Genomic DNA, 11198 nt, shown 5'->3' on the forward strand with positions numbered 1-11198 from the left:
ACTCTCTCAACACACTACAATTGACTAGAGATGAGCGAACAGTAAAATGTTCAATATTCGATATTCGTTTCGAGTAGCCCCGCAATATTCGACTACTCGAATCGCATATCGAATCCTATAATAGTCTATGGGGGGAAAATGCTCGTTTCAGGGGTAGGCAACATTCGATCAAATAGAACTTACCAAGTCCACGAGTGAGGGTCGGGCTGGATTCTCCGAAAAGTCTTCTCCGTGCAGCGTCCCCGCGGCGTCTTCCGGCTCTGAATTCACTCTGCCAGGCACTGGGCCTGGGCAGAGCCAACTGCGCATGTCCGCACTACAAGAAAATGGCCGCTTACAGTCAAAGCGGCCATTTTCTTGTAGCGAGGGCATGTGCAGTCGGCTCTGCCCAGGCCCGATGCCTGGCAGAGTGAATTCAGAGCCGGCAGACGCCGCGGGGACGCTGCATGGAGAAGACTTCTAAAGGTAGGAGAAGAACCAGCGTTGATTGGCCGACTGTATAGCATTCGGCCAATCAACGCTGGTTCTGCATCAAATTTTTCCATTCGAATAGCGAGTAGTATTCGATCGAGTACGAGTATTTTGAATACCATAGTATTCGATTGAATACCTACTCGATCAAGTACTACTCGCTCATCTCTACAATTGACTACTTGAATTGAAGTCTATGGGCCAGTGCTGCAATGCCTAAAAACCATCCAGGGTCACAGCTGTTGGACACAAATTTAATACTGATGACCTATCCTAAGTTAGGTCAATAATATTAGAAACTGGATAACCCCTTTAAGATAAATGATAAACTTTGACATCTCAATGCTCAATAAATTAGATTTTGGACAGTCTCGTTGAACTTAGTTAATGAATTAATACTAGCCAGAGGGAATCTCTACCTGGTAATGATGACTGATCATCCATCAGTCACCCTATTGTAGATATAGTACTAGATCATTTCATGACTATAAGATCAGCTTGTTAGCAGCTACCAGGTTGGAAGGAATTGATCACAACTCAAGGAACTACTTCTACATCTGCAGTTGAAGATAGATCCAATGAGGCTTTTCTGCTTAGATGCACAGTCATTAATAATGACTTGGCACTGATCAAGGAGTTCTTATCTTCTGACACACCATGCATACCCTAGTGAACAACTGAAGATGTGGCCGGTAAATGAGACTTCATTAGCTGGAGCCTAATTTCCTGGAGTGCAGGATGTAATAGGTAGAGCATCCTGCCACCTCCTTGCATCACTCAGCCATGAGGCTTGTCCCCACTTCCTCTCTCATCACCATGAGAAGGTGACCTTTCTTGTGAAAGCCAGGCACTAGGCAGGTGGCTCTCTTATCTTATCTCATCTGACAGGCAGCCCTTGGGCTCCCCTCCATCCTATAAGATAAAAGGCACCTGTAAGATCTGACAAGGCATGGATGCTACTGTACAGCAGTATGGTCTAAAGCTTCAGGATTATAAAAGATCCGAAAATTTCAATGTCTAGTTTTACCCTTGGTGTACATCTTCAAAATAAAGTGTTGTAGGTAGGGTTGAGCCGATCTTGAGATTTCAGGATCGTTTTTAAAATCCGATTTCCAATCATTTTCCATTCGAACCCGATCCCAATTCCAATCCCAATGCAAGTCAATGGGATTTTTTAATAATTGAAGACTGGATTTTAAAAACGATCCTATTCACTACACAGCATGGAGTCTAAAAATTGAATGCTTTAATTGTTAAACTCCACGCTGTGTAGTGATTAAAAAAAATCCTCTGGCTACTTAGTCTCCCCTGGTGTCCACTTACCTGCACAGATCGCTGTCGCTGGTCCTGTCCCCGCTGTTTTCACTCCTCTCGCCTCGCAGGTTAGTGTTACAGACCTAGGAAGAAGGCAGGGCTTGTGGCTTAGGAGAGTGTGGGCAGGTACAGGGCGGGGAGATGTTAGTGCATCACTCATGTCTCCCCTCCCAGTACCCTCCCACACCCTCCTAAGCCACAAGCCCCGCCTTCTTCCTAGGTCTGTAACACTAACCTGGGAAGTGGGGGCAGCGAGGCGAGAAGAGGAGCAAGAACAATGGGGACCAGACCAGTGATCTGTGCAGGTAAGTGTTAGCTACTAGAGATGTTAGCTAGTCTCCCATTAGAATGAATGGACGAAGCCAGCGCGCAGGCGGTTAAGCATCCATTCATTCCTATGGGACCTAGCTAACACTGTTAGCTTTTCCCACAATGCTTGGCCAGTACCAAAGCATTGCGGGAAATAACCTCCGATTCTAAAAAGATCGGGATCGGAATTCTGATTGCGATCGTGAAATTTACTCGATCGCTGATCGGAATCCGATCTTTTCTGATCCCGATCGCTCAGCCCTAGTTGTAAGGTTAAATTCACATCACCTTAGATTTCTCTACATTCTTAGGTACAGAAAAATGCAACCAAGAACGTCAAGACAACTTATAAGAGTTTACAGTCTAAGAATATGACAGGTTTATCACACAGCCTCAGACACGTTGATAAATCTGGTGTAGTTTGAGAGTGTAACCTTAAGTTTGCACTGTCTATCTTTTAGACAATATTAGTAACTCAGCCCCACTGTCTCTTCAGTAGAGTAATCGGCTGTCAGATTATCTCCAGGGAAAACACAAGGATCAGGTGCTGAAATCTGGTTAGATTAGTCATCTGGAATCACCAAAATTGGTGGACTAAAGTGAATAGGTAAAAGGGTATTTTCATTTTACCAAGTGATGATTAAGATAGGAATACAGGGGTTGCACGGTGGCTCAGTGGTTAGCACTGCAGCCCTGGAGTCCTGGGTTCAAATCCTGCCAAGGACAACATCTGCAAGGCATTTGTATGTTCTCCCTGTGTATGCGTGGGTTTCCTCCCACACTATAAAGACATACTGATGGATAAAAAAAGATATGGATACAGGACCATAGGCTCTTGACATTAGGCCAGGGGTTTTGTAAAAAGTTGTGCTATCAATTTCAGTAACTCCCATGGAAGTCAAGAATACTGCACAATTGTCTGTATCCATAACTCTAGTTTTCCTCTATGGAAGGGAATATACGTAAACGTGTATTGTGAATATACTCTCATATATAATATACAGTATGCACAATGTAATATAGACTAAAGAAAACCTTGTATTCCCATAGTACATTAAATAAACATGGTTTGCATTGCAAGGATATCTCTATACATATTGATATACATACAGGGGCGTAACTACCGTGGTAGCAGCAGTAGCAGCTGCCACAGGGCCCGGGCCATTAGGGGGCCCGGTGACAGCCGCTACCGCTGCGTTTTTTTTTTTTTAAAAGTCCGTTACGGGCCCTATTCACTTGCCGATCCTGGCTGGGCCGGGATCGGCAAGTGACACCGCGGGGCCCACAGAGGCTATCATTATACTCGGGGGTCTTTGCAGACCCCCGAGTATAATGATCGGCGCAGCGGGAGGGGTAAGGTAACATAAAAAACAGTGTTACTTACCTCTCCGCGATCCTGCCAGGCCTCCGTCATTTGTGTCTCACGTCACATGACCCAGGCCAGCTTCCTGGGTCATGTGACGTCTGACGTCATTAAAGCTGGACAAGAGCGGACAGGACAGCCGACAGGAACAGGTAAGCAACTGTCTCTGTTCTTTTAATGGTTTTAATCCCCCGGGTCTCCGATTATTATACTCTGGGGTCTTTTCAGACCCCAGAGTATAATAAATGTTTATAGGTGTCCGCAGTGGGACATATGGGGACACTATGGGGGATAATACTGTGTGTGCAGGGGCACTATAGGGGTTAATACTGTGTGTGCATTGGACACTATAGGGGTTAATAATACTGTGTGTGCAGGGGACACTATAGGGGTTAATACTGTGTGCATTGGACACTATAGGGGTTAATACTGTGTGTGCAGGGGCACTATAGGGGTTAATAATACTGTGTGTGCATTGGACACTATAGGGGTTAATACTGTGTGTGCATTGGACACTATAGGGGTTAATACTGTGTGTGCATTGGACACTATAGGGGTTAATACTGTGTGTGCATTGGACACTATAGGGGTTAATACTGTGTGTGCATTGGACACTATAGGGGTTAATACTGTGTGTGCAGGGGACACTATAGGGGTTAATACTGTGTGCAGGGCTTACTAAGGGACATAATAGAGTGCGGAGGAGGGGGTCAGTCGAGGTCTTCGGCATCGGTTTGGGGAGGGGGGGCCCCATGTCAAAAGTTCGCCACGGGGCCCCGCCATTCCTAGTTACGCCACTGTATACATATGTGTACATACATACACACATACAAAGTCCAGTCATATTATTATGACCATCATCTAATATCAAGAGCAGGTTGGTGGATTAATAGTAGGTTGGCTGGTAGGTTGGCTCAGAAGCTATGTTGACTGGAGTACATCCCACATTTTCTGGAGGGTGCATGGGGAAGGATCCATAGAGCAAACACAGCGATCAAAGTGATCCCACAGATTTGTTTGTGGAATTAGAGAAGTACTTGGACGTCTTAGTCATGCTCTTCCAACCACTGTCAGACATTTCTTGCTGTGTGACATGTCCCAGTGTGTCTATCTAAAAGTTTGGAACTCCATAGTGGCTAAAGACCACGACAGCTAAAAGACTGTGACAAAATTCTTCATTTCTTATTGATCACACCTTTCATGCGGACATGAAATATCTCTCATAACTGCCATAACAATAAAATGAATATAAGGAAGCAGCGATTTGGCGTTGATCGATCAGACGACAGATTTGTCGCCAGTGTAAATAAGCCTTAAGGCTCTCTTTTATTTACCACAAACAAAAAAATTCCAAAACAGTTTAGAAAAAAACACCCAGAAAACCTGTATGGTATTTATACATTTTTTACATAGTGACAATGAAGATACTGAGTCGTACAGATAAGCGGAAAATATGCAGGCATGTTAGATATGTAAATGACGCACTGAAGAATGGGAACATTGCTTCTATGTTACTGGAGGAGATAAGCTCTGTGCTGCTAGAACCCCTCTCATTCAGTCCGTACACAGGGCACTGTGTACATATATATATATATATATATATATATATATATATATATATATATATATATTGGCACCTGGTGTTACCAATGATATATTATATTATGTTCTAGACTTTCTGATATTGATCTCAGCATGGGCGTAGCTATAAGTGGTGCAGACGTAGCAATCTGTATTGGGCCCTGGAGCCTCAGGGGGCCCAAAGTTTTCTCTACAGCATAAGGAAACACCAGTATTATAGATCGCACATAGTAAGTGGGACCCTGTTATATATTTTTCACTGGAGTCCAGGAGCTTCAAGTTCCTCCTTTGGACATCAACAATATCATGAATTGTCCCAGTTACTTCTGCAAACTGTCCCGGGTACTTCTGCCACCTTCTGATTTGGCACCTTTGACTGCTGGTGGTATAATGTATAGCTTTAAGAGGTTAACTCTTGATATTCTTTAATAAAATACAGGATACAAAAGCCATTCCATGAATGTGACTTTAATACGCAACATGAGGTTACTTTACACAAAGAACAAAACCTGCATTGTAAAGATTCCAACAGTCATGTAACACAGGAAACCCCATTCACATGTATTTCCTGTCTGTAACCATCCATTTTGTCATTGGCATCCTCCCCTATACCAATATGTCTCTTTGTAATATCCCAATAGACTGGACTTTATGTCTATGTGTAAATGAGCCTGCTAATTCTAACCACTCCAGAAGTAACACCATATAATACTGTATATTAGTGATCATATAATACCGACTTTTATAATATAGCCCATATGGCTCACAGCCAATAATAAATGCCCTTTAACAACAATGAAGGTCAAGGGCTTCTTTCTAAACAATGGGAATGTAATAGTATAGTCTACAAGGACGAAAGTGACTGATGGCGGTGTCTGGGCATCAGGAACCTCAGGAATATTTTTGGACAATATGCTTCCGTATTATTGTGCTGGCTAAGAGTCTGCCTGAAAGTAAGGATGCTGCGCTAAATGTATTATTTATATGATTTTTTTTTAAATAAAATATATTTATTTTATTTACTATTTTTATATTTTTATATAGTATATTTATAGGGAAATTTAAAGTCTGTTGTGAACAGGGCTTTACAATAGATCCAACAGACTTATTAAGTGACGATGAACATGCATGTTACTCCTCATTCACATCTACGTTGGTATTCCATTTGGGGGAGTCTGCATGGGGACCCCCCAAACAGACTACCGAATGCATTTGCAAGCAGGTGTGCAGTAAAAGCACACGGACGCCATAGACTATAATGGAGTCCGTCAGTTTGCCACGAGATCTCCACAGCAAACATGCGGAGCGGAAAGTAGTTCACAATATAATTTAATGTCCTCATGTTCGCTGCAGAGATCTCACAGCAAGCACACGGACCCCATTATAGTCTATGGGGTCCGTGTGCTTTTACTACACACCGCTTGCAAATGCGTTTGCTAGTCTGTTCGGGGGGTCCTCATACAGACTCCCCAAGCGGATTACCAAACGCAGATGCGAACGAGGGGTTATACTGGGTGGTGGTGAGGACTACTGAAGCTATTGTTATAAAATCTGTAGATGGCAGGAATAATGAAGTCAAAGAAAAGAAAAAAGTTACAGCTCACCCTGCCAGTCAGTGCTCCGATGCCCAAAGACAAAACCCTCAGACTCCCAGGATATTGAATCAATGTGTGGAAGTCAGTAGCCAAAAGAATGGATAAAACGTAAATTTCAATTTTTAATGTTAAAAAAGCCATAAAAAGAAATGCTAGTCGTGATTTTTTATTATTTTTTTGCTTATGCGTTTCGCGTTAGTCATAGCATAAAGTGACACTAGCATAAAACCAGAATTTACAATGAACAAACACCTTGACATCATAACAGCAAGGTAACCACACAATACCCAGAGACAATATCCGCCGGAACCCCCATATACAAATAAACAGTAACCGATACCAAAATAACCACTGGAAATATACAGAAAGTAGAAAATATGGAATGGGGAATCCCATTGAGTTATAGCCTACATGAAACCTGGATCTGTCTTCCTTAATGTGAGCATTTTCAGGAATAATAGTTAGAGATGAACGAACACTGTTCGGATCAGCCGATCCGAACAGCACGCAGCCATAGAAATGAATGGAAGCACCTGTGACGCTGACTTTGCCGGCGTCCGGCGTCACATGTGTTTCCATTCATTTCTATGGGTGCGTGCTGTTCGGATCGGCTGATCCGAACAGTGTTCGCTCATCTCTAATAATTGTGCGTCACATTCTCCGTATACAGACTCTCAGGGTAGTCATGAACTATCAAATAACTAGTATAGGTTATCAATGAGTAAGCATGTGCCCCAAAATAAAAAAAATACAGTCCTAAAAATGGTTGTCACCCAAGCTTTTCTATAAAACCTTATTACATGTGCAGGACTTCAGGTAGATATATTGGTTTGTTTAGAAACACGCATCTGTTTAGCAAGTGAATTGTCTTGTTGCGTACAGAACACACATTGCATAATACAGAGCAAGGTCCCCAGGCTGGCGATGGGCAGAGGATTCTTAGGTCTATACAGACAGCCTGACTATCTAAATAACTAAACATCTAGGACAATAGGGAACAGACATGTCATTGGCTATTGACATGTAATAGAATTTGGAAGACTGGCTCTTGGGTTAATGGGGTCATCAAGGGGACATCTATAGCATGCTTAGCCACGTGTCGGTATTTAACCCAATGCAATCTACAGTAGTGGCGTAGTGGATGTCATTTAAGGATAGGTCATCACTACTAGATTGGTGGGGATCTGACACCAATATGCAGTTGTGAGCATCTGATACATGAAGAATGGCTCAGGAAGCAGACAGCTCCGTTTTCTTTGTTGTGACGGCAGTAATAATACCATCAGATCTGGAGGTCTGACACCCGGCACCCCCACTAGTCTGCTGATCTCAGGAGCTAATACACTGAGAAAGGAGCAGGGAACAGGAAGGTCTCTGTTCTTTGCAGTGGCTGAACTCTTATTCAAGTGAATGGGAGAACAGACTGTACCAACACTGCGACCAAGGGGTCCTAGAAGATGAGGCCCATTTCCTGCTACACTGCACCAAATACTCAGCTATGAGGGCCATCTACTTCTATAGACTCTCTGCCCACATACCAGACTTCACATCTGTGGACAAGAAGGGGAAACTCTACATCCTACTGGGAGAAGAGGAGTCTGCTGTGGAGATCGCTGCCCAATATGTGTCCACCTGTCACCAAATGAGGGGGAGATGAGACCCCCAAGGACTATTATACTCCTTTATCACCCCTCCTAATCACCCACCCACCCTACGCCTGCCCATAACCACATGTTCCAAACAAGAACAAGGCGACCCCAAGGACTACTCTACCTCCAAACCATCCACCCCACCCCCACCCCGCTTCCCCACTCCCAACCACTCTCTTTGCTTTGGCAATGCCAAATGTATATTCGGTCATGCCAATAAAGCCTTTTTGACTTGACTTGACTTAAATGGGAGCTGATCTGCCGTAACTGGATCACTATTTTCCCATGTAAACCCCTTTAGGCTGAGGTCCCGTATTGCGGAAACGCAGCTTTTTTGCTGCTGTTTTTTGAGCCAAATCCAGGAGTCAATTGAGTAGAAGGTAGAAGTATAAGAACTTCATATACATTCTCCATTCCTTTTGTAGCCACTTCTAGCCTTGGCCAAAAAAAAAACACGCAGCAAAATCTGCAACAACAAAAGCTGTGTTTCCGCAACGTGAGGCCTCAGCCTTAAACAATTTTACACCCGGCAAGTAAAACCCGCAGCTCAAAGTTACTTTGTGCCTCAGTTCCTCAGCAGGTCATCTATTGCTGCGGGTTTCACTGGCAGATGTAAACCTCTGCAATGCAATGATTGAAAGACCAAAAAACCCGGCAAAATCACCTAGATATTTTACAGATTGCCTTGCAGGGGAAAACCTGAAGTTCTACAGGGTGTTTGACCCATATGGCTAGCAGAATTTACGGAAAGGAGTTGGGCAGATGAAACAGAACTTTAATGTACAGATATACATGAGATTCTTTTAGTCTTGTAAAGTACAAAATATGGAACCCATGGCTCTTTGATACAGGACTTTGGAAGGGAATGGAATAGTATGATTAAGGAGCCACAAAGCCCTCCACTGAAAGACTATGAAGTCTTTGTTAACAATGGCTATCCCATCTATCCCGCTCTACATTCCACAGTTTCTAATAGGAATTTTGCTTTGGGGAAGGCTCTCTGTGAGACCATTGACTTCCACTAAACAAACAACTGCACGTCTTTCAGGACAACAAACTGAAGAATGCTGATACTTTCATATTCAGAGCCATCCTCGCTGTGATAAGCTTCCCCTCATTGTTATCCTCAAAGAAATTCCAGCTAAATGTGCGTTCGGTGGAGTTCACAAATAACATGTGACGCAAACAGGAAATCTGAAAGATTTTACAACGTTAAAACCCGAATACTTCTACAAGACACTGGTTCGCTCAAGTCACTTTCATCAAGGAGATAGCACACGTCCGCACATTAGCCCTCGGAGAGAGAGTTTCCTCCTAAAATAAAAATAATCATGGGTAAGTATGTGAAAAAAAACGACATAGTCTTACATCTGTTTATAGAAAATATGGGTCACAACCAAATGGCTTACAAAGCAGACTCATGAAGGTTGTTAATAATAATATAATAATAATAATACATTTTATTTATATAGCGCCAACATATTCCGCAGCGCTGTACAATTTATAGGGTTCAGATACAGACATACACTTATACACATATACATAATAATGTGGCCATACACTTTCCTGGCCAACAGCTATCTCACCCACATCCCCAATAATAGACCACAGCCAGACTCCTCAGGTAGTGGGTCTTATCTCCCCAAGAACTAACAGATCAGTCCTCATGTCCCCCAAAATCTGCCATCAGAAGAGAGTTGGCCATACTCATTAGATGGTCAGTTTCAACAGGTTTTGCTTTCTGCATTCAAGTCTATGGGATTTCACTAAGAACTGGGCAATGATGGCAGCTTTTAATTGGCATATGACGGCCCTATGACCCCAATTTCCTTTATAGGAGAATTCCCATTCTATTTATCAGGTATTTATGGTATATTACGTGGAAATGTAAGGAGGTGAAGGGTTAATCTCCTTAGCAAGCAACCCTAGGTGGGGATCCATCAATGGCCCTACGCAGAGTCCCTACTAAGGATCTGTTGGCCGCTCTTTGGTAAATGTGTTTATGAGATGTCATGTTCATTTGTGACCGTTTTCTAAATGTGATGTGTATCTGTTTGGTGTTGTGTTTGCAATTGTTCCATGTGAAGAGTTCTAAAAAGCTGTCTTATTATATCATGGATCAGCGCTTCTTATCTGCTGAGAGTCTACCAGTGTAAACGGGCAGCTATTTTTCCTGGGTCCTCCAGAAACATGAACATTTGGGGGACGTTAATGGGATTAACCAATCATGCATCTGTTTTCCTAAGGGGAGAGGGTTAAAAGTGTTTGCAAAGCAGTGGTCTTCATAAATTTTGGCATATCAGTAACCTAGTAATGTCATGCAGCATATCATGTCATATACAGTGTCATACAGAGTAGACGTGACCAAAAAGTAAACTACCAGATTCTCTTTATTACCAAAAGCAATAATTTACTTTTTTTTAAATGCAGTTAGCACGACTTGGGATGACAGGTGACTCTTTCTGCCCCACTCATGGACCAGATCTCAGTCTTCATGTGATGTAGTAGCTTCTCCCAGAACAGCCAAACTGGTCTCCATGATGGACTCCACAGAAAGGGCCAAAGACCAAACCCAATGGTCACACCAAAGCTAGTGCACAGTCATAAGTGATATCTTAAAGAACTCTTCACATGGAACAATTGCATCCCCTTAGGAAAACAGATGCATGATTGGTTAATCCCATTAACGTCCCCCAAATGTTCATGTTTCTGGAGGACCCAGGAAAAATAGCTGCCCGTTTACACTGGTAGACTCTCAGCAGATAAGAAGCGCTGATCCATGATATAATAAGACAGCTTTTTAGCTCTATTTACATAGATCATCACGTGTCGGTGCCAACAATCTGATGTTTACACTCACATTTGCATGTTTGTCCAGATCACTGGGCATCTTCACCGCGCCAATTTTTGGGAATA

Source organism: Leptodactylus fuscus, chromosome 3, assembly GCF_031893055.1.
Source record: "Leptodactylus fuscus isolate aLepFus1 chromosome 3, aLepFus1.hap2, whole genome shotgun sequence".
NCBI classification, from domain to species: Eukaryota; Metazoa; Chordata; class Amphibia; order Anura; family Leptodactylidae; genus Leptodactylus; species Leptodactylus fuscus.